Here is a 25,044-nt window from a genome sequence, read left to right as displayed (position 1 = left end):
ACAACAATCATACTCACAGCGTGTGTAGCCAAGCCGCAGCATGTAGGAATCAAAGCGCTTGTACCATTGCCTTGGAGATTGCTTTAATCCATAAAGCGACCTCTTTAGCTTGCAAACATATTCTTCTTTACCCTGCTCTTTGAACCCCTGTGGTTGCTCCTTATATATTTCCTCCTCCAACTCAGCATGAAGGAATGTTGTCTTAACATCGAGCTTCTCTAGCTCTAAATCTGACATAGCTACCATCACCAATAAAACACGTATGGATGTGTGTTTCACTACGGGAAAGAAGATCTCATTATAATCGACCCCCTCTTCCCGTGCGTAGCCTTTAGCTATCAACCGAGCTTTAAATCTCTCTTCTTCCTTCTCTGATATAGCTTCTTTCTTTTAAAATATCCACTTGCACCCGATCACTTTCCTGTCCTTGGGCTTTTGAACAAGCTCCCAAGTGGTGTTCTTCTGGACTGATTCCCTCTCTTCCATCATAGCTGTCATCCACCTATCATGCTGCACACTACTCATAGCATCCTAAAAAGTAGAAGGGTCATCCGTACCAACAACTAATGCAAAAGATAACATATCTTCAAAACTATACCTGACCGGTGCTTTGGTATTTCTCTTTGGTTTGCCTGTGGCTCCTGGCTACTACTTTACTGTGGTGTTACAACACCCTCAATTTGCTTAGGATCTGCATCTGTATTACTAAGCTCCACCTCTATCGAGGTTCCATCTGCATGGACTATCTTCTGCTGAGATTCTTCGCCATTGTTTCCTTTCACCATGTGGCTTTCATCAAATACCACATCTCTGCCGATGCCCACCTTTTGAGCAACTGGATCCCAAAGCTTGTAGCCTTTAACTCCATCTTCATAACCAAGAAATATACACGGCTTAGACTTTGGATCCAACTTTGATCGTTGCTCACTCTGAATGTGAACATATGTTGAATAACCAAAGATCCTCAACGCGGAATAGTCAATTGTCCTCCCTGTCCACACCTCCTCTAGAATTTTAAAAATAGGAGTAGACGGTGATCTGTTCACTAGAAAACATGCCATATTAATTGCCTCGGCCCAAAAATGCTTTGGAAGATCTGCATTCAATCTCATGCATCTCGCTCTTTCCAAAAGTGTCATGTTCCTGCACTCACCTACACCATTCTGTTGTGGACTACTTGGAGTAGTGAAGTATCTCGTAATTCCTTCGTCCTTGCAGAATTTGTTGAATTCCGTGTTCTAGAATTCCAACCCGTTATCTGTTCTCAAGTACCTTACATGCCTTCCTGTCTGCATCTCCACTGCTTAAATTTTGTGACTGCCTCTAACTTGTGTTTCATAAAATACACCCATACTTTTCGGGAGTAGTCATCAATGAAAGAAATAAAATAAACTGCTCCACCTTTAGATAGTTCTTGTACGGGTCCCCATACATCTGAATGTACAGAATCCAAAACACCTTTGCTTGTATGTCGCCCTATCTTGAACCTGACCTTGTACTGCTTTCCATACAAACAATATCTGCAGAAGCCCAGTTTACACATTCTTACCCCTTTAAGCAATTTTCTCTCATGAAGAACCTACAACCCCTTCTTGCTCATATGGCCTAAACGCATGTGCCATAGAGCTGTGTCATCTGTACCTGAGTCAATTGGAGTAGTAACAGCTGCTCCACCTGTCGTTGTATTCCCTAGCAACCTGTACAAGTTGCCTTCTTTCTTTCCCTTCATGACAATCATCGCCCCCTTAGTCACTTTAAGGTTTCCTCATGTTGCCATGAAACTGCACCCACTTGTATCTAAGGCCCCCAACGAAATAAGATTTTTCTTCAGATCTGAGACATTCCTCACATCATATAGAGTTCTCACCATCCCATCAAACATCTTGATTTTAATGGTCCCTATGCCGACTGTCTTACATGCTGCATCATTCCCCATCAGAAAGGTTCCTCCATTATAGGGTTGGTAGGTGTCAAACCAATCCCTATATGGACACATATGATAAGAACACCCTAAATCTAAAATCCATGTCTCACTTAAGTGGTTTACTTGCGTGGAGACTGATAGGACATCTCCATCACCGTCTGAACTCTCAGCTGCAACACTGGCCTGATTAGAAATTTTATCCTCCTTCTTTTCCTCCATCTCTTGCTTATATGGTTTGCAGTTCCTCTTTATATGGCCTTCCTTGTTACAATGGAAACATCTGAATTTACCACATTTTTCTCTCGACCGAGACCCCATCCTGAAAGGGATTTTATCTTTTGACTTTCCTCTCCCCGATCACTACTTTTCCCTCTTGCTACCTAGCCTTCACCTTGGGAATCATCCCCACTTGGTTTCTTACGTATATCATTTTCTAATAATACTGCAGTGACATCATCAAAAACCAAAGTGTCTTTCCCAAATAACAAAGTAGTAACTAGGTTATCATATGATGGAGGAAGGGAAGCAAGAAGAAGTAAAGCTTTATCTTCTTCTTCAATCTTCACCTCAACACTCAACAATTGAGTTATAATCTTGTTAAATGTGTTAAGGTGGGACATAAGAGGAGTTCCTTCTTCCATTCGGAGTCCATACAATTGTTTCTTAAGAAATAATTTATTTAACAAAGATTTAGCCATGTATAGACTCTCTAATTTCTTCCATAATTCAGGTGCAGTTTTAATTCCAAGGACATTGTACATTACCTCATCTGAGAGACATAGCCGGATAGCACTGACTACTTTCATCTAGAGTTCCTCCCACTCTTCTTCTTTCATTGTTTCCGGCTTCTTATTTTTCTTCTGCAATGTCTTGTATAACTCTTGTTAAACCAAGTCTTGAACTCTTTGTTTCCATAGGTTGAAATTACTCTTGCCATCAAATCGCTCCACCTCAAACTTCGTGTTTGAGCCTTTCGTAGCCATCTTGGATCAAACCCACAAACTCATCAGGAAAACTCCACCTTGATGAGAATCCACCGCAAAACGCCGAATGCTCTGCGGTTCTTGCCCGACAAGATCGATCCAACAGCTCTGATACCAATTTGTAGAAAATTCGATGATAAATTTTTCGATCAAAACCCGCGATCAAAAGCAAGATAAACAAACCACAATTGCAACCTACAAAGAATACACAATCTTTACGTGGTTCGGCAAAGCCTACGTCCACGGGCGATCCAAGAGAAGTATTCCACTGATAAAGAAAGATACAAAGATTACAATAGATTCTTCAATCGATCCAACACTTGATCGATTCCCAAACCCTTCCCTTGTAACCCTTTACAAAACCCCTTCTTGATTTCCTCTCTTGTAGCACACAAGAGAAAATCTATTGCCTCCACCAAACTTTAAGAAGCAAAGAGACTCCCTTGAGAATTCCTCCACAAGCTCTCCTTTTCCCCTTCTTCTCTATTCACTATTCCCAAGAGAAACTATGCCTTTTTTTCTAGCTTCCCTTTTTGCCAAGTGAGCCCTAAAACGTCAACACGTTTTCTCTCTTTCTTGTTCTGCCGTGAGACTTTTCAAAACCCAAAGCCACTTTCTATTTAGGCTTCCCAACAGAATCGGCAACTCATCTGTTGCTTGGGAAATAAGCCACTTTCCCAATATCTAATTAAACGTGAAAAGATGAATATCAGTGATATGTTTTGATAGGGTGGGTCCCACCAACTCAATTCCAAACCAATGCATCAGGTGGGGCTAACCATTTTGCCTCATGCTTTGATCGGGTACATCCCACAATCTCCAACCGGGCCCACGTGTATGGTTGGGCCTACAATTTTACACGTATTTGATGGGTTGGGCCCATGTTTTTACACCCATGCATTTATATATAAGAAAGCTGGAATATACAGAACTGATATTCCCCTGCACTTATTCAAAACTTACCATCGAACTCCATGGGTATCTTGATCTTTTTACAATGTAATATATATTTTCTCTGTCTTTTCACGTATAAGAGCATTTTGATTTTGGTCTGAGTCAAAAAATAAAAATCTACCATGGGCATTTTGGTTACAAATTGATGGGCATGTCGGTTTTAAAATCCACCGTGGGCATTTTGGTTTAAAATCTACATTCACTCCAACATGTTGACCCTATTTGCTAAGTAAAAGAGTTCCTTTGCCAAAACAAGGACCGCTCGACTGCAAATCGAGACCAAGGTATGTGATACAGTTCTGGAAGTTTCAGATCTGCTCAAATGGAATTTAGAAAGAAATAGGGAACGAAACAGAGGGAAAAGAAGATGAGGGAGAGAAGAACAAGAGAGAGACGAAGGAATATTTCTTTTTTCTTACCTTTTCCAAATGAGGTTCATTCCTTTATATTGGAATGTCCCTTTCAGTTGGTTACACTGACAGATCTTGCACATGTCATATATTCCCTTTTTGTTACAGAAAAACAGAATTGCAATTTAAAAGTAAACTAACAATCCTTAGATACTAATCTACTAACTAATCTTGACCTTTAAACTAATGCTTGATGTAATTCTTCATCCCTTTGGGTTGTCGCCTGACCCTGACCCTGTTTGTCCTGTGTTGTTCAATAGCTTCAATCCAACCTTCCCTTCCTTGCTTGATCCCTTGATCTATGGTCCCCTGTTGATCTGAATTTGTATCATTGCCCAGCCCTTCAAAAGTAACCTTGTCCTCAAGGTTAAAATCCAGTTTGGAAAATATTGCAGCACCATGTAATTCATCTAGTAGGTCATCAATCGGAGGAATCGGAAACCTGTCTCGGATCGTAATGGCATTCAACGCACGATAGTCGACACAAAATCTCCAAGTATTGTCTTTCTTCTTGACCAACAGAACTGGGGATGAATAAGGACTATGGTTGGGTACAATGAGACCATTGTGGAGCGTTTCCTGTATAAGTCTTTCAATGTCATTTTTCTGAAAATGCTGATATCTATACGGTTTGGCATTGACTGGGGAAGAGCCTGGTAACAGATGAAGTTGATGGTCAATTTCTGTTGGAGGAGGTAAGGTAGTGGAAGCCTTAAAAACAGGGAGGAACTGTTGTAAGAGGTGAGCCACATCTGTTGGTAAATCAGTTGGAAATAGAGGATCTGCTGCGGTAGCCAAGAGTGAAGATGCCATAGTGTCGTCAACGCAGATTAGTTGAAAACAAGAAGCTATTGAATCTGTTCTGGAAAGACCCTTGAAGTGGGCTGCCTTGAGGGAAGAGGGGTTCAGCCCAGATTCTCCGACCAATGTAATTGGGATATCATTCCAATGGAAATCCATGGTGGATGATTGGTAATTAGTTAGAATGGGTCCCAACTGAGCCAACCATTGAATACCTAGCACCGCATCTGCGCCTTTGATTGGAAGAATGAAGAAATCAAATGTAAAGTGATGATTTTGTAAAGTTAGTGGAACCTGGACACATTGTTTGTTACAAACTAAAGATTCACCATTGCCAATAAGAACTTTGAAAGGAGACGTAGGAAGAATGGGCCAATTGAACGTCTGAGCCACGTTGTCCTTGAGGAAATTGTGTGTAGATCCACTGTCTATCAAAACATGGATAGATTGATTAGCATAGGTTCCAGTAACTCTGATAGTACTAGGAGTTTGCGGACCCACAATTGCATAAAAAGAGATTTCAGCGGGATTGTCTCCTGATGGTTCTTTTTCATTGACATCATGAACAATGTTGATACCATCGTCCTCGACCAATTCAATATCATCATCAATTGCAGTCAGATGGTAAACCTGTTTTCGACAGTCATGTCCCGGAGTGTATTTATCATCACAGTAATAACAAAGTCCGTTTTCGCGCTTGGATTTCATTTCTTCCCTCGACAATTGCCGTGTTCGTACCAAAGGCTGGTTTGAGGGAGGTATCTGGATGGTTTTGTTAGGAAAAACTGACGGTGTTGGCAACAAACCAGGGTCTCCTGTAGGTGTTTGCCAAGGTATCTCCAATCGCTTGTCAAGACGTTTCTGATCCACTAGACAGCTCATTCTCGCTTGAGATTGATGTAAAGTATACTTGAGACGGATTAAAATCTGATCACGTTGTGGAAGGTCGTCCTCCACTGCTTCAATGGAAGAAGAGCCTGAATTGTACAATGGTATTGTAGGAGGCTTTCTTCCATAGAGTGCCTCGAACATTGTTCTTAGGCATGTCTTTGAATGAGCAAATGCCTTTGGAGCTTCAGAACTCCACGGAAAAGCATCTTTTTGTAAGAGGTCTGTGAGAGGGGAGGCTACAGTAGCATAATGAAGAAGAAATTGACGGGAGTAGCCTGTCAGGCCGACGAATCCGCACAAGTGGTTCAAAGAGGAGGGCCATGTCCAATGTTGCATGGCTTGAACCTTATCAGGATCAGATTGTAAGCCAAGGCCAGACAACAATTGTCCCAAAGAGTCAAGCATATTTTGGCAAAATTGACATTGAGACAATTTGGCAAACAGTTTGTGAGCGGATGAACATTCCAGAACAGCTCCGAGTTCCTCTAACCATTGAATGCCCAAAATAACAGCAGCCCCATTAGAAGGTAGGAGGACTAAAGCAAATTGGAATTCAGGTGTTGGGAGATTGAGTTTGACATCAAGGCATTTTTTAGGACAAAGGGATGATTCCCCGTTTCCAATTAAAACTCTGAATGGAGTGGGTGGTACTATTGGCCATTTAATTATATTTGCAACTTGGTCCTTCACAAAATTGTGAGTTGAACCAGTATCGATCAAAACATGGAGGGAATGGTTAGGGCGTACCCTTGTGAGAGGTATAGTACTTGGATTTTGTTGACCGACGAGTGTGGGGAAGCTGATTTCCGCGGGTTTATCCCCCAAATTTTCAGTTGAAGTGTCCTCTAAAATTTCATCATTATCATCCTCCATGATGCAATCAGGGACCTCATCAATGGCTTCACCTGTAGGTCGATGTAGGTAGGGGTTTTGGGTACGGGTCTGCAATTGCTTGAGCAGGGCTACGAGTTCTTCGTGTTGTTGTGATTGAGTGAGACGGATTTCGTTGATTTGCTGTTGGCAGAGCTTGAAGTGCTCATCGATCTTAGCTTGTGCATGGTAATGTTCTTCCATTGCTGCTGAGAGGAGACTCAATGAAAGCACCATTGATACAGTTCTGGAAGTTTCAGATCTGCTCAAATGGAATTTAGAAAGAAATAGGGAACGAAACAGAGGGAAAAGAAGATGAGGGAGAGAAGAACAAGAGAGAGACGAAGGAATATTTCTTTTTTCTTACCTTTTCCAAATGAGGTTCATTCCTTTATATTGGAATGTCCCTTTCAGTTGGTTACACTGACAGATCTTGCACATGTCATATATTCCCTTTTTGTTACAGAAAAACAGAATTGCAATTTAAAAGTAAACTAACAATCCTTAGATACTAATCTACTAACTAATCTTGACCTTTAAACTAATGCTTGATGTAATTCTTCATCCCTTTGGGTTGTCGCCTGACCCTGACCCTGTTTGTCCTGTGTTGTTCAATAGCTTCAATCCAACCTTCCCTTCCTTGCTTGATCCCTTGATCTATGGTCCCCTGTTGATCTGAATTTGTATCAGTATGCCTCCTTCTCTCTCTCTCTCTCTCTCTCTCTCTCTCTCTCTCTCTCTCTCTCTCTCTCTCTCTCTCATATTTATCTCTAAGAATCTGTTTATGTATGCAATGTCTGAGATTTCTTTTCATATAACGTTTCTCACATATGAATTTCACCTAAACTGCTAACATGCAATTGGGTTTTGCAATAACCCAAAACTTAGAGCCTAAGATTAGATATTTCCTTTTAATGTCTGTACTTAAGTTGAGGAGATGGGTATTGCTTATTTGAGTATTTTCATATGAAGATTTTTCTGTAACTTAGAATATCTCTCTCTCTCTCTCTGCGTGTGTATCTCTGTTTTTTATAATGGTCTCCGTATCTCTGGGCAAACCCGATTAAGTGGGTCTGGTGACATTTCTATGAATTTATATGAGTGTACTTGCCCTGATGAATACATGTTAACCATATGCTCTTTAGTTTTATAATTTTTATTTGGTTGAGTTGAAATAAGTTGTTTTTGAAGATTGTTTTTGGATCATTTTGATTTTTGTTGCCTACACCATTTGAATTAGGTTCTGAGATCACAATACTCTTCAATTTTTTTTTTAATCTATTTTTGTATCTGATAGTTGTGAAAGTTCGGATTTGAATGATTTTGTATGTGTCGTATACACTGTGAATGCCAGACGTACTAAAATTCTTTTATTGCCATCCTTGTTATATTTGCTTGCATTGCACAATTTCAAGTTTTATCTGCCTGAACTGTGCAATTTGTTTGTTTATCCACTGTACTGTGGCCTACCACATAAACGGTTTAGATTAATCAATAGGGCAGAACCAAAACCCATTAAGAATCTACTTCCTATGGATAAATGTGCATTATAAAGGACTCCCGAGGAAATATGTGCTCGACACACATGCGGGTTTCCGCTAAAGGGTATTTCGGTAATTTTCTCAATGTATTTATTTTCTCATTGAGAAAAAATATATATGCCACATTTCAGGTTAGGCTTATATATATGCCACATTTTAGGATTTCAAGAGGTTAGGTTTTCTTTATGTTTTTTCGAGAGGTTAGGAATTTAACAGGGTAGGGAACTCACACCTAAAAGCTAGCCATTAGAGGGAGGGTGCCCATTCCCTTATAACCCATCCACATCCCTTTTACTTATCCGACGTGCTTTTGCATGGAACCCCCAACAATCTCCCCCTCCATGTGGAAGCAACGTGGAACATCTCGTCTCTCCACTCGGCAGCAATGTGGGAACCATGAGATACTACACTAGGGTTTCCGAGATCTTACCCGAGGGACATCTCTGCCCTCGGAGGCAAACCGGGGTTACCACGCCCTGTGCTCTGATACGATTTGTATTTAACCGGGTAGAACTCGCCCCTAAAAGCTAGCCATTAAGGGGGGGGGGGGGAGAGGGGGCATTCCCTTATAACCCATCCACATCCCTTTTACTTATCCGATGTGGGATCTTTTGCTTTTACGTGGAACCCCCAACAATCTCCCCCACCCCCCCCCCCCCCACCCCACCCCACCCCCACGCGGAAGAAAGATGAATCATCTCGCCCCTCCACGTGGCTGCAACGTGGGAACCACGAGATACTACACCGGGGTTTCCGAGATCTTCCCCGAGGGACATTCCCACCCTCGAAGGCAAACTGGGGTTACCACTCCCTGTGCTTTGATACCAATTGTAGAGGGCCAAAACCCACCACCAATCTACCACTGGCGGCCACACGAAAATTCCCAAGATCTTACACTAAAAATATGGGGAAAATATATGCAAACAAACCACAACCACTAAAGGGAGCAAATCACAAGCAACCACAAGAAGATAAGAATATACGTGGTTAACCACAATGGGCTACTCCACGGATAAAGCAACACACAATCTGTTATTTAGAACCAAAATAGTAAAATGTTACCTCCACCGGTAAAATCCACCGATAAAATCTTTATCTCCAACCTTCTATGCAACCTCAAAGCTACCCTCAAATCTCTACACCGAGTATGAGGAAAACCCCTTTGGAAAACCCTCCAATATAATGGCTTGCAAAGAAAAACTAATGAAAAAGAAATATGGAAGAAGATCACACCTCCAAGAGAAAAGCCTTCTTGCCTTGCCCTAACATTTCTTCTCGCCTCAAGATGAAGAACTTTGCTTTTGTTCCATCACAAAAGCCCTCCTAGAGTCCTAAGGGGAAAACCTCTCTTCTTGCCCTAGATTTTCTCCTCACCCTTGAGTAACCAATAAGAAGAAGAAGAAGAAGAGAAATCCTTATTTTTTGTATACACAAACACACATCCCCCTTAAACAAAAATCTAGGGAAAGGAAAGAGGGGTTTTCTCTTGGCGCTCTAGGAGGGTTTTTTGTGGTGATACAAAAAACAAGGATTTCTCTTCTTCTTTTTTTTCTTGGTTACTCAAGGTGGTTCTTCTACTCAAGGGTGAGAGGAGAAAATCTAGGCCGAGAAGATGGGGTTTTCTCTTGGGGCTCTAGGAGGGCTTCTGTGGTGGAACAAAAGAAAGGTTCTTCATCTTGAGGGTGAGAAGAAAGGCTAGGGCAAGGCAAGAGGGCTTTTCTCTTGGGAGCGCTAGCAACGTTCTTCTTGGAGGTGTGATCTTCTTCTTCCATATTTCTTCTTCATTAGGTTTTCTTTGCATGCCATTGTATTGGGGGGTATTCCTCATACTCGGTGTAGAGATTTGAGTGTTGCTTTGGGGTTGCATAGAAGGTTAGAGAGAAGGGTTTTGCCGGTGGCAGTAACATTGTACTATTTTGGTTCTAAATAGCGGATTGTGTGTTCCTTGTCCGTGGAGTTGCCCATTGTGGTGAACCACGTATATTCTTATCTTCATGTGGTTGCATGTGATTTGCTACCTTTTGTGGTTGTGGTTTGTTGGCACATATTTTCTCCATCTTGTTAGTGCAAGATCTTGGGAATTTCCGTGTGTTCACCGGCGGTGGGTTTTGTCCCCCTACAGTAGTGGTTTTGCCACATTTTAGGGTTTCAAAATTTTAGGTTTTCTTGGCCAAGGAGAGTTTTGTAACCCTAAAAAATGAAATAGTGAAGCTCTTCTCTTGTGGAAGTAGGCACACTGGCGAACCATGCAAATATGGTCTTCTCTTTTTTGGAACTTGTTGCTTGCTGCAAATCGTATTTGATCCTTATTTGGAGAGGTATTTCTCGTTTTTTTGTGCAGTCAATGGGAAATCCAAGGTGGGACTCACCAAGTCGACATGGTAGATATTGCAATTATTATGTTGTTTCAATTAAAAATCAAAATTTTGAACAAAGTTTTTTTTTTTTTTTTTGCCATGGTCAATAGAGAATCCAAGGAGGGGCACACCAAGTGGACTCATCCTATGGTACGATGATCTACACGTAATCACCACCACCACCTCCACCTCCAACACCATCGTCATTCAATAGACGATTAGGATCTCCAATCAGTATGTTCTTTGTATCATGGTTCATTCATAGTGGGCCCACAAGATGGCCAGTTGTATTAATCCACTTATTGAATCATATATATGGTCGTGATGCCCTAAGATGTATGTGATAGTACAATAAGAACACATTTTTCAATATTATAAGTTAATACCACAGACACGGGTATCCAAATAGATATGCAACAATAATATTGCAAATAATCTTATTTTAAGAGGGTATCCAAACAAACATGCATATCACTAATCGCATAATATGCAAATGATTATATTTAACTTTAAAACCATTTGCATATAAGATTGTATGCAAAGTGCTATCCAAAGAGGCCCTAAAAGCTTCGTAAAGGTTGATAGACAATGGTTTTAACTTTTAAGTAGCGGTGTGGTAGAGGGAAGGAGGGAAGGGGTACCTGAAATTATTTCCTTCTAAGTCCCGGTTTCATATCGAGATATTAATATCAACAATCAGCTTTACTGTCACATGTGTTGCCCTTGAATCTCCACCAGTGTTAGGGAGGGAGGAAGGGAAGGGGTACCTGAAACTATTTCCTTCTAAGTCCCGGTTTCGCATCAAGATACTAATATCAACAATCAGCTTTACTGTCAATTGTGTTGTTCTTGAATCTCTACCAGTGTCATTGTGTAAGCCGCATATCATACAAATGGATTATAACAGATCTATGATTCCCTACATCGTTGAAGCAGTTGCCCATGGCTGAAGCTTTTGAAACACCAGTGTGGAATAACAACCTGAGAGAGAAGCCTCATCTCCATTTGGTCTTGACAATGTTGCAGGGTAAAATGATGTAGGTAAACTAGGGGGTGTATGTATCAAATCTAATGGGTATAATAAATACAAAATAAGAGAGGGGTGCATATAAAGTATAGTGGGCCAAAAGATAGAGTTGTAGTTCCACATAGATCGCCCCCAAAGGGGAAGATTGCCATGCAAACACACCGAGGCAGTTGGCTCTTCGGCATAAAGTCACGAGTATGCTCCCTGTTGATGAGTGTTCGAATCCTGCCTCCGACTTACCTGATACACGTGGTGTGTGTGTCGTTGCGTGTATCCGTAGGGACTAGTCCTACTCCCGAAGGGGGTGGGGACATCCTACGTCATAAAAAAAAAAAAAAAAAAAGATTGCCATGCAAGTATTGAACACAATCAAAGAATTGTCAAGTGTATGAAAAGGAGGAGATCGAGTGACCCTTCAGTGTTGGGGAAGTCAATAAATTGGTTTTTCAATGAGGGGTTGGTGCCTCTAGGCCAGATGGCTTCTGCTTGGCATTCTTTCAAGAGTTCTGAGAGGTGGTTCAAGTTGATATTATGAAGATCCACACGTAGTTCTTTGACGGGATGTGCCACTATATGAGCACGGACGCCTCTTTAATTACACTAACTTCTAAGAGGGCTGGTGGGACCACCTGGCAGATTTTTGTCTTATTAGTTTAGTGAGGAGTGTGTGTAAGGTTTTGCCATTTTGGTCAAGCTGTTGTCTGATTTGTTAAGGCTTGTTCTTGGGAGGATCATCTTTAAGCCGTAAAGCGCCTTTATCCATAGGAGGTAGGTTCTTAATGGGACTCTCATTTCTAATGTGTGTTTGGACTTCTACATTAAGTGTAGGCATAGACAGGAGCTATGTAAAATTGGCACGGAGAAATCCTATGATAGGGTGGAGTGGGAGTGCCTCGATTATCATGGATCCAATGTTTAAAAATGCGGATGCGACGCGGACCGTGGCTAAGAAAAATCCTTGTCGACTCAGAGCGGACGGGGCTAAGAACGCGGTTGACGTGGTCATAACTCGGGAGAGTCAAGCGAATTTATTAACTCTATAGGGCATGTTAAAGTATCAAAAATAAATAACGCCTTTCTCCAAAAGCTTAAGCTTCTGGAGAAGATGGTAAGTTGGTATCAGAGCCAAAGGTCTCGGGTTCAAACCTCCCGGATAACAAAAATCCACAAGCGATGGTCGGCCCAAAGTGGGACCACATGTGCCACGTGTTTGCCAAGTGGGCCACACATGCGGGGGAGTGTTAAAGTATAAAAGATAAATAACGCCTTTCTCCAAAAGCTTAAGCTTTTGGAGAAGTTGGTAAGTTAACAGGGCAAAACGCGGAATGCGGATGTGGTGCAACGCAGAACCCGGCCAAGCTAAAAAGGAGTCGACTGGGCGAGTTCCTTGTCGAGTCAAGGAGTTTTTAAACACTACATGGATCAGAAGGGTTTGGACTCTGATGGAGATCGTGGATTCGTATTTGCGCCTCATCATCTTGGTTCTCAGTGCTGGTGAATGTATCCCGTAAGGGCTTCTTTAAGTTCGCTAGAGGTCTTCGCCAAGGAGACTTCCTTTTCACTTTCTTATTTATGATCATTCTGGATCCTTTGAGTCAGACGTTAGACAAGGCACATGGTGGCAGTCTCATTCATGGTTTTGTTTTGAGCTTCCCGGGATTGGATATAACGCACCCGCAATATGTAGATAAAGCTAGTGAGTCGTAGGTGATGAACCTTAAGATAGTTATCCGATAGTATGAAGCAATGAAAACCAGTGAGTTAACTTTTTCAAGTTGTCAGTAATGGGGCTCATGTTGGAAAGAAGAAAGTTGGAGGGATTTGCTAGTATCCTGGGTTGCAGGCCTGTCGCTATACTTAACTCTGTGTGTGGGTGGGTGAGTGGTGGTGGTGGGTGGGGGGAACTCGTAAGAGCTTGTGGGATTTTGTGATTGAGCTTGTTGAGAGGAAGCTATCTCCATGGAAGAAGTGTCTTCTTTCATTAGGGGTACAATCACTCATTAAGTCTGTTCTTGCTAGTATGCCGATACATTTTATGTTGCTTTTTAGCGGATTGATGAAATTCAATGCTTGTAAGTTAGTTTGAGACATTGTTGAAATCCCTCCATCAAATCAAATGCTAGTAGACCTCCCCATCTACTTTCTCAAGATGTCCAACTATAATCTTCAAAAGTTTTTGTTGTTGTCTAAAATTTATGTGTTCAAGAAGTTTTACCTTCCTTTTCAAAATCTTCCTCTACAGATTCTTCTTTTTCCTCATTGTTGTAATCAGGAAAGTTTTTTGGCATGTCATCCTCATCATTATAATCTTTTTTCTTTAGAAGATAAATTCTTTTGCCACACATTTTCTTCATCATGATAATATCCTCATTGTATTTTGGATAATCGTTTGGAAAATCTTCGTTGATTTTTTAATCTTTGGTTTGAAAGATTTTTGTTCATAATATGGGGGTCGGAAAATCTTCTCTACTTCAAGAGCTCAAAATTCAAGGATTTAAAATGTCATTGTCTCCGCAACCATATACCCAATCACGTCAATACACATAGCAAACTTCCACAGGTCAGGGCTGCTCCCATGCGTCCATCAAATCACATTAGAAGGGTCGCCTTACATCTTATGTCTTCCCTCCATATGCCCAAATAAGATTAACAAACGGAAGTGTAAAGCTCTAGTTTCTGCCTCAGTCGAATCGGCTTGAGTGATCAGACCCAGGAAAGAAAATAAAATGTGACCATTTTTATCTCTAAATACTTCACCAAAACTGACCAGTACGGTGTTGCCAAGAGAGCAACCCTCGGATCATACTTGGCTCCTCTTAAATTTTCACCAAAAAATTATCATTGTTTCTGCCACTATACTTTGATCTATGACTTTAGACCAAAAAATCTTGTAAACCCCATATAAATAGTTGCCGTATGTCAAAAAAAAATCTTTGAAATGTGATAGAAATTGCACAGAAGGGATACTTGGGCACACGGTTTCTTTTTTGGGATACCTTGGGCACAAAGTTCTGCCTTTTTGGAAGGTTAGATGTCTAGGTCTGTCTTGACTTGCAATTTGTGTTGCATTAGACATTATTAAAATACTGAACTCAAGTTGTTCGAATTCTCACTACTTTGCATTGCAATTTGTATATGGTGTTTACTGGTACAAATTAATTTTAAGACGATTTTGTTCTACCTGGTGGATTTCCATCTAGTAGTTTGATCTTCCTAGCAATTTGAACTTGTTTGATGGATCCCAAGGGTTCGAGTTGCATCACGCAATGGCACCTGCTATGATTTCCCCTTTCATATATAGGGATATAATTTTTGGTAGTCCGGCCCACAATCAGGGCATGCAAGCAATGGCCATACTGCCGCTAAAACTTACAAAATGTCCTAATGAATCGTAGACATATATTGGAACTAAAATCTAATGGGCAATTAATTATATACTAGGAGCATGTGCAAAGTTATGGCATGAAAATACTTAATGCTATGAATAGGAACAATATTATCAAAGTGTACCAATTAATTTCATTAATTTCCTGGCTCCCAAATTATGTTAATCAAAAGAAATGGTTAGCTCGAGGGAGAGCCTTGGCACAAGGGTAAGGTTGCTCCATTGTGACCTGGTGGTCATGGGTTTGACTCACGGAAACAACCTCTCTGCAAAGTAGGGGTAAGGCTGCATACATCTAGCCCTCCCCAGACCCTGGAATGGTGGGAGCCTCGTGCACTGGGCTGCCCTTTTTTAAAAATAAGTGGATAGCTTCTCTTTACATGGAACCCTGTACTAACTTCCAAGTTTGTTGTTACGTAAACGTTTCACCATTCACCCCTTGTAAATCTTTGTTCCATTTGAACTTATAATATGGACGTACAAGATTAAAACTATTGGTTTCACTCTTACCATCTAATCAGCATTGATTTCTTACATTTTCGATTAATGCATATTAGTACTAGAAGCAACATGGACTGGATGTATCTGGACTCCTTATTGCTTTAAACAAAACGTTCAATGTATTGTAGCCCGCTCCAATTTGGTTGGTATAAAGATTTTGACACCAATTTGGAGGAGCTGGAAGTCGAAAAGAAACTACATCCCTTAAGTGGTCATGATGGTAGAAGAAATTTTATTTCTTGTGTTGTGCTTTGTTACTAGAAAAACAGGTAATTCAATATCTGCCATTGCTATTTGAAGTTAAATTTAGCGGAAACAACTAGCATTTATATTTCTGTACACATACATGTATGTATGTAAGTATGTGTGTATAAATCTACGCATGTATGTGTATAAGATCTACACATGTATGAGGTTGAATCTTCCGTACATGCTATATAAATAGCTTCTTTCTATGACTACTTTTAGTCATTCAGTTTTTAACCATTAGATCATTAAACCAATATATAAACAGATAAATAGGTTTTTGATATCTACCATTGAAGTTAATGTTAGCGGAAACAACTAGCATTTAAATTTATACACGTACAGTCGTGCATATATGTGTGTATTGTGTGTGTGTGTGTGTGTGTGTGTGTGTGTGTGTGGGTGTGTGTGATGTTGAATCGTCTGTACATGCTACATTGAGAGCCAAAGCAACTTGGGGTTAGTCGAAACACAACTTTTGTGCTCAAAGTGTGAATCTGTATGAAAATGCGCTATTATATTGGCATAGACTTCTCTGTTAACTATGAGTCCTAGTCAAAGTCTAGTATTTACCATCCCTGGGATGCTTATCATGGTTCAGGTCGTAAATGAAATTGGCTATAATGATTAGTATAAGTTACCTTTCAAAGGTATATTTTTTTATGCTCCCCCATTGGATAGGGCCTTCTTCGCTCCAAAATCTTCGTTGCTGGACATTCTAACACTTCAAATTTGGCGGGTAAAATGTATAATTCAGAATATAAATCATAATGGTACAAATATCTATATGAATGGGAGGTCTAGGATTGTCAGATGCTGGATAGTTTTTGTATATGACCCATTCCTTGTAGGGAGCAAAAGATGAATGTTTTGCATCACCAAACAAGTGGAAGCCACCTATATTTTGCTCCCTGTAATTTGGCTTGGAAAAAAAATACGCAGATATCATATAATTCCTGTATATTATATTGTGAGAAATGCTATCGTGACCCACTAACCATATTGTTGTGCTCCGACAGTTGACATGGAATGTGCCGATATTGTTCCCATCTGTGACATATTATGAAGACACTGATGTGTCCATTGATTACACCACCCACCTCAGTGCGTTCGGATTGCATGAGAATTTATAAAAGCATGAGAAAATCCTCTCCCTTATATTTAAGATACGATGCTTGATCATCTATTGTTATCTATTATTCACTTTAAGTTTTTAACATTTGACACTCATATGCAACATTACAAATTTCATAAAACAAAGTGTGGCTACTGGCTGAGACATACACACTATGTAATTCTCATACATGACTTGCTCTTTCCACTTCAGAATCCCATAAGCAGTCAGTTTTTCACTTTTTATTTATTTATTTTTCAATTCTATCCCTCAATAATAGTCTCATATTTGGGGTGAAAATCTGAGGTGTTTTGACTTGGAACTGTGAGAAGGAGTTGATCATCATAATTTCTGTTTTAAATAAATTAGATTGGCCTGAAATTTCTCCCTAATCTGACCTTCAGAGATGTTTCTCTATCTCATATTTATGCAGTTACTAATTGCATGTTGGAGTTATCATAGTCCTTCATTGGGTTTTTGTAATTGTCAGTATTGCACATTCTTTGTTTTGCTGACTTCATTGTTTGTGGTTTATGGATGTATGATTTGTGTCATTTTACTCTTGTGGATGATTTTATTCTATTAAAAGGTTCAAATTTGCTAATTGTTTGTTGTGCTCATACAATTGAACATCGAATTACTGAAATTCAGGTATCCGTGATGTGGAGATTGAACAATTGCTGATCCGGCCAGTTGCGTTTGCTCGGTTCATGTTTTTAGATATCAGTGGGCTTTGAATTTTCAAGTAAATCAGGTATGAACATATATAAGGAGGAGATAGAAGTAGACTTCCAATTCTTTAGGCTACTGGTATTGGCACTACCGTATTTTGATAATTGCACTAACTCATCTTGTCTTTTCCTATTTAAACAGTTCCCTAAGGTCTTTACAGTTCCCCAAAAGCTCTCGTGGGCCATTACAAAAGAAAAGACAAGTTGAGTTCGTGCAATTATTAAAACATGGTATTGCCAATATCAATAGCCTTTCTTTACCATGACAGTATATTCACATGAGTTCTATCTGTGCAGCTACACACAAACAATTTCCTCATATATATATATATATATATATATATATATATATATATATATATATGAGAGAACATTTCCTACACGCTTGTGTAGGTAAGTTACCTACACACTACCTTAAAATACAGTGGGGGCCCACATTGTTTGGGTGATCCAAACAATTCATTTGAATGGTCCTCACATAGATAGGGTGTCCACAAAAAATCAGATCCATAGGATCATCCCAACCCTACGATTTGTGGAGGTAAAATGGACGTGTATAAACCTTCACAAATTAGTCCATTTTTTGCCTCCACAGTTTGAATGGTTAGGATGATCCTATGGATCTGATTTTTTGTGGACACCCTATCTATGTGAGGATCATTCAAATGAATGGTTTGGATCACCCAAACAATGTGGGCCCCCACTGTATTTTAAGCTAGTGTGTAGGTAACTTACCTACACAAGTGTGTAGGAAATGTTCTCTCTCTCTCTCTCTCTCTCTATATATATATATATATATATATATATATATATATATATAGAGAGAGAGAGAGAGGAAACTGTTGGTGAGCTAGCTTGCCCAATCACATGTGTCCCACATTTTGGGGAGTAATCCAAACCATTCATTTGCAAGGCCTTATCATAGATAGAGGGTGTACCAAAAATCAGCTCCATAGGATCATCCTAACCCCTCCATTTGTGGAGGACAAAAATGGGGCAGATTTGTGTCTGTCCATTTTTGTCCTCCACAAATGGAGGGGTTAGGATGATCCTATGGAGCTGATTTTTGGTACACCCCCCCATCTATGTAAGGGACTTTCAAATGAATGGTTTGGATCATCCTAACAAAGTGGGCCCCCATGTGATTGGGCAAGCTAGCTAACCATAAGTTTGGTGAGCTTAAGCTCACCAACAGTTTCCTCATATATATATATATATATATATATATATGAGGAAATTGTTTGTGTGTAGCTGCACAGATAAGCTATTTGTGCATGGCTGCACAAACTATGGTGGGGGCCACATTTTGGGGGGGATTCAAAGCATTCATTTGGAAGGCCCTTCCATGGATAGGGTGTGTACCAAAAATCAGCCATTTAGGATCATCCTAACCCTGCCATTTGTGGAGGGAAAAAATGGGCAGAAACAGTATTTGTCCATTTCCCCCTCCAACTTTGATTGGGTTAGGATGATCCTATAGGGTTGATTTTTGGTACACACCCTATCCATGGAAGGGCCTTCCAAATGAATGCCTTGGATCCCCCAAAAAATTGTGCCTCACCATAGTTTGTGCAGCCATGCAACAAATAGCTTATCTGTGCAGCTGCACACAAACCATTTCCTCATATATATATATATATATATATATATATATATATATATATAGAGAGAGAGAGAGAGAGAAAACGGTTCCTACACACTTGTGTAGATAAGTTATCTACACACTAGCTTAAAATACAGTGGGGGCCCACATTGTTTGGGTGATCCAAACCGTTCATTTGAGAGGCCCTCACATAGATAGGGTGTCCATAAAAAATCAGATCCATAGGATCATCCCAACCCTACGATTTGTGGAGGTAAAATGGACGTGTGTAAACCTTCACAAATTAGTCCATTTTTGCCTCCACGGTTCAAATGGTTAGGATGATCCTATGGATCTTATTTTTTGTGGATACCCTATCTATGTGAGGGCCTTTCAAATGAATGCTTTTGATCACCCAAACAATGTGGGCCCCACTGTATTTTAAGCTAGTGTGTAGATAACTTATCTACACAAGTGTGTAGGAACCGTTTTCGCATATATATATATATATTGTCTTTTTTTTTCTAAAACTACAACTTTTAAACCTTTTTGAGCCCCTTCTATGTTGTCTTACATATGATCACTACTTTCCTTTGTTTGCCTTTTCAGGTTTTGGAGGAACAGTCAGAAACTCAAATGCTAGGACAACACCTTTCCAGTTTATTTGAATTTTTTGGAGTTAAAATTTTGGTTTTTTTATCGTGACATTCTAATGAAATAAAAAAATCCCAAAATAATCCTAAGATTTTAAAAATATAGCGATATTTTCATTTTTATCATAAAATATTACTATATTATCCCAATATTTTAACTATATTAATTTTTATTTTATATTTTTTCTTCAATTTTATATATTTATATATTTTTTAAATAATTTTATTTTTATCGTTTGTTCCCAATCCAAACCCGAAAAAAAAAAAGATTTAACATATCCCAAGATTTTCGCTTGCCGAGAAATTCTCGAGAATAATATTTGTGACATAGAATAGGGGTGCTACTTGAAGAATTTTAAGGATTTCACTAATTCTTGAATATCTTGGATAAATTACAAAGACAATTGATGGTGCTTATAAAGAGCACTTACATGATAAACATAGAAATAAATCAAGATAACTATGGAAAGAGATAACACTAGAATATTCTAATCTAACCTAATCAAATCTACTTTTCTAATCTCTCTTGCTTGCCTCTTCTAATCCACTTGGCTAATTTATCTAGTTGCTTCATTTAGCCAACTTACCCAATCTACCTCCACGATGATCTAACGGTGAGATCTTAACCCAATCCAACCGTTGGATCCCACATATTCTAACATGCCCCCTCAAACGTATGTGGATTGAAAATCAACATACGTTTGATTACAATGAAATTCCCCAATAAGAAAATAAAATTTTCTCCCCATAAGAAAATAAAATCTTTTGATTGGAACCGCACTGCCGAAGTTTGATGATGAATATGCCTTGATGTTATCGCCGAATATATATTGCCGAAGAAGACGCCGCTTGTTGATTTGCCGTGAAGAGATGGATGAGAACAAATCATAGCCTCAATGGGCTAGACAAGAATCAAGCCTCGATGGGCGAGTGGTAATGGGTCACTATGGACCAATGCCGGAATGTGCAAGAAATGGGTCACTACGGACCAAAGCCAGAATGGGCAAGAAATGGGTCACTATGGACCAATGCCATAATGGGCAAGTCATTAGGCCGATTTAGAATATCGAACCTTCTGGAAATAGGTCACATTGGACCAAAGCCTCGAAGAGCGAAAATGATGCCTCGATGGGCGAGAATGAGCCTCAATGGGCCAGACACATGGGTCGGCAAGTTCCGATCCTCATGAAATTTGAAAATAACTCTCTCAAGCACGCACTTCAAAACAAATGAAGCACCTCAATTGAAAAGAGAGAATGTTCCAGGCACGCACCTCAAATGAAGTATCTCAACCGAAATATATATAAAAAAAAAAGTGAAGAAGAGAAAAAGAATTGGTGAGAAGCGGCAATTAGATGGTTTAGAACAATAACGGCAATTACGTGAGAAAGGCGCAATAATGAGCCAACTATAAAATTTTAGATGGGGATTGGAGATACGAAATATGGAATGGAGGGGCTGCCTTTATCAAAGCTAGTGCAAAAGTTTTGCTAATGAGGAAAGTCTAAAAATTAGAAGGAAATGTTGCTGCCATTATCAATTTTGAGGTGAAGGCACCATGGTTCACCGAATATAAAGCGGGAAAAAAAAAAGAACATTTCAAGGACATGTACGAACTCATTCTCTACCCTTGTGATCTTATAATGGCACTTCTGCAAACACACTGAAACAACACAATGGTGCTGTTGGATGGTTAGGACAAATAAAACTAAGAGAAAAATAAAAAAGACAGTAAAACAAAGTTGGGAAAGATGGTGGCCGGGCGGACGGCTAGATCGGCCGTCCGCCGGAAAGCAAAGATTGTAGGGTTGTCAGCAAGGCCGCACCCAGGTAGGATCGACCCGCTCTGATACCATGAAGAATTTTAAGGATTTCACTAATTCTTGAATATCTTGGATAAACTACAAAGACAATTGATGGTGCTTATAAAGAGCACTTACATGATAAACATAGAAATAAATCAAGACAACTATGGAGAGAGATAACACTAGAATATTCTAATCTAACCTAATCAAATCTACTTTCCTAATCTCTCTTGCTTGCCTCTTCTAATTCACTTGGCTAATTTATCTAGTTGCTTCATTTAGCCAACTTACCCAATCTACCTCCAAGATGATCCAACGGTGAGATCTTAACCCAATCCAACCGTTGGATCCCACATATTCTAACTAGGTCGGGTTGGGTTTTGCTTTTGCTGGAAGATGAATTGGAAACGACCTGAGCCTGCCCAATTTTATGGAAAAAAGTCCACCCAAATTCCAAAAAATCGACCCGAGTTGCGCCCACTCTGTATTTTTTTTGTGTTAGCTTACAGTTCATAACTGTAATTGTAGGTGTGTTAAACCACTAACCAGAGGTTATCAGTTGGCGTGACACCCAAAACTCTAAGGCTGCCAAAGCATGGTGAAATGCTCCTATCTGTTCATGGATCACCTCTGGGCGTTTACAAGGAAGTGAACATGGAATTCATTGATGGTATTTCTTTGAGTTACATAAACATGAATTTACTCTCCCAAGTTTTGTTTGTTACTTTTTCTTTGATGCCAACTTTGAATTTTCAGAATACGAGGAAGCTTGATTGGACTTTTAAACTTTGGTTCCAAGGTTGAATCAAATCCAGAACTGGGTGTTCAGTGTCCTTCATAATGTTGTATACCAGTAAGATCAATTGTTTTGATTACTTGGAAATATGTCCCCTTTATAATTTGAGAGATGCGGGGTCTCCTGTCTCAGATCTACTGTCAAAATGAAGGATATTTAGTCACATATTTGTGAGTGAAAATAGAGATTTATATTTGATGTCAAGGCAAAGTTTGCCTCCCACTACAATGAATCAAGGGTGAAAATGGGTCTCATGTTTTGCCTCTAGGATACTATTACTCCATATCTAGGGGGTTGCACTCACCCTTCCTAGAAACACAACAAATTTGCATGTGTACCTTCATTGCTGGAAAATAGAAGTGAAAGAGAAGAAAAATAATGAACAAAGAATAACCTTGGATAAGGATTTATTTTTTTATTTTTTATTTTTTATTTGTGTGGCTGTAGAGGAAGAATACGTCTACCATCACCTATTCTGAAATTGTTATCTTAAATGGGGAAGTTATTTTGATTAGTATGTGGCCCTACCAACCCGCTAAGTTGCAGTATTAAAAAAAGGTAGGATTGAATAAAAATAAAAATTGGTGAAAAGAGAATAAAAAAATCACAAAAATTAGTAATTACATTAAGGCAATTTTTTCCTGTTCAATTTGACTTTTGAATTTAAGCTGATTTTTTTTTCCTTGATTCAACTTGATTTTTTGAAGATTCAATCTATCTGATGTTTTTCCTATTTTTTAACTGATATTGCCCGGTTTTTGGCAATTTTTTTGCCCATTCTCCCTTTTCTTCTTCCTCTTCGATCTTTTTGTCTCTTTCCCTTCTTTTTTTCTATGGATGGATGGTGGTGGCGACCGTTGAACGGTGACGGCAAGAGGAGACAGGTAGAGGAGATCAGTTGCAGACAAAAACCAAAAATAAAAACCAAGAAAAGGTAAAAATGAAGAAAAAAATTGTCTTTTGGTTGTACTACAAACCCCAATGAATAATTTGGGTACAATCTTGGTTGTCAGCATAATGATTCGCAAGGGCGGGAGCCTCGAGCACTGGGCCACCCTTTTTTTATAATCCGGGCGATGGCCAAATGATTCGCATTACCAGGATAACTTTGATCGTGACTTGAAGTGGTGGCTAAAGCCAAAGCAAAAAGGCGCATAATGTGAAAACCATCTGTCATTTGTACCAGTTACTCCTAAAGCTTAAGCTGTTGGAAAAAAGGCTTTTTTAATCTTTTATACTTTAACGCTCCCCCTCACGTGTGGCCCCTCTTTCTTTGAGTTGGCCTACACGTGGCACATGTGGCCCTTCTTTTGGTTTTGACCATTTCATGTGGATTTTTGCTATCAAGGAGGTTTGAATCCAGGCATTTGCTCTGATACCATGTTAAACTACGAGTTACTCCAAAAGCTTAAGTTGTTGGAGAAAGGTGTTTTAATTTTTATACTTTAACAGAAAGTGATATATTCACCTCTTTTTTAACTTGGGACAGCCTCTCTAGTGTATTTACGGTTTGGTTGCCAAATGCCCGGCATCCCAAATGATTTCTTAAGGGCGACCCAGTACATGAGGCTCCGCCACTGCAAGGTTTGGGGAGGGCTAGATGTACGGTATCCTAAAGGGCTGCCCAGTGCCAAATGCCCGGTATCCTAAAGGATTTCTCGAGAAAAACAAATGCACTTTTTGGTAAGTTTATGGTGTTTGGTTGCCAATTAGCATTCAAATCCCCATAGACTACCCGACAAGTTTTAAAGGTGGTAATTGCATGTCTAGTGGCGTGGCATCATTGTCCCCTTCTTATACTTTCCAAGACATATTTCTCAAAAAAGAAGGAATTTGGCATAGAAAATTTCGCTTTTTCCCTTTCTTCCTCCCTCCCTCCGCCTTCTCTCTCTTTATTTTCAATATTGTTAGTGTCAGCCTCTCCCACTGCTCTATGAATTTGGCAACCAAACACTACTATATCACTATTATACAAGGTAAATACTTGTATCTCTCTGTTTGGATGCCACATGCCAGGCATTCTCAAGAATTTTCCAAGCAAAAAAAATGTACTTTTCTTCAACTTTATAGTGATTGGTCGCCAATCTAGCATCGAAATCCCTGGAGACTACCGGGGTATTAATTGCATGTCTAGTGACATGGCATCATTGTCCCTTCCTTATACTTTTCAAGCCAAATTTTTTCAGAAAGGAGGAATTTGGCTTGGAAAATTTTGCCTTGTCTTTTTTTCTTCCTTCTCTCTCCTCTTTCTATATTGGTAATGACACCCCTCCTACTCCTCTACGAGATTGGCAACCAACCACTATTCTAAAAGGTAAATTCAAGGTAAATCAAATGTTTGTCTCCTCCCTATTCACTACTTATACCACTAATCTACAAGGTAACTAAGGGTGCTGCCCCAAGTAAAAAAACAGGAGCGAATATATTATTTCCCTCTTGAAACTAGTCATTTCAGCTACTTAAGCTGTAATTA

At 39.6% G+C, this 25,044-nt stretch overlaps 1 long non-coding RNA gene across 2 annotated transcripts; it reads left to right on the top strand.

The window, feature by feature from the left end:
* The first annotated feature begins 3,982 nt into the window (after positions 1 to 3,982).
* Positions 3,983 to 23,432, top strand: LOC143854605 (uncharacterized). Of its 2 annotated transcripts, none has more exons than XR_013237554.1 (3): positions 3,983 to 4,145; positions 17,656 to 17,758; positions 19,927 to 23,432. It is a non-coding gene; the product is annotated as an uncharacterized LOC143854605 (long non-coding RNA). The 2 variants fall into 2 exon arrangements; XR_013237555.1 differs by lacking the exon at positions 19,927 to 23,432 and adding an exon at positions 17,878 to 17,972.
* The last annotated feature ends 1,612 nt before the right edge of the window (positions 23,433 to 25,044 follow it).

This window comes from Tasmannia lanceolata, unplaced genomic scaffold, assembly GCF_043159265.1.
Source record: "Tasmannia lanceolata isolate RefF3 unplaced genomic scaffold, GAP_Taslan_0.1 ptg000020l, whole genome shotgun sequence".
Classification (NCBI taxonomy): Eukaryota; Viridiplantae; Streptophyta; class Magnoliopsida; order Canellales; family Winteraceae; genus Tasmannia; species Tasmannia lanceolata.
The sequence above is the reverse complement of the archived record's forward strand: the minus strand, read 5'-3'. Positions and strand labels throughout refer to the sequence as shown.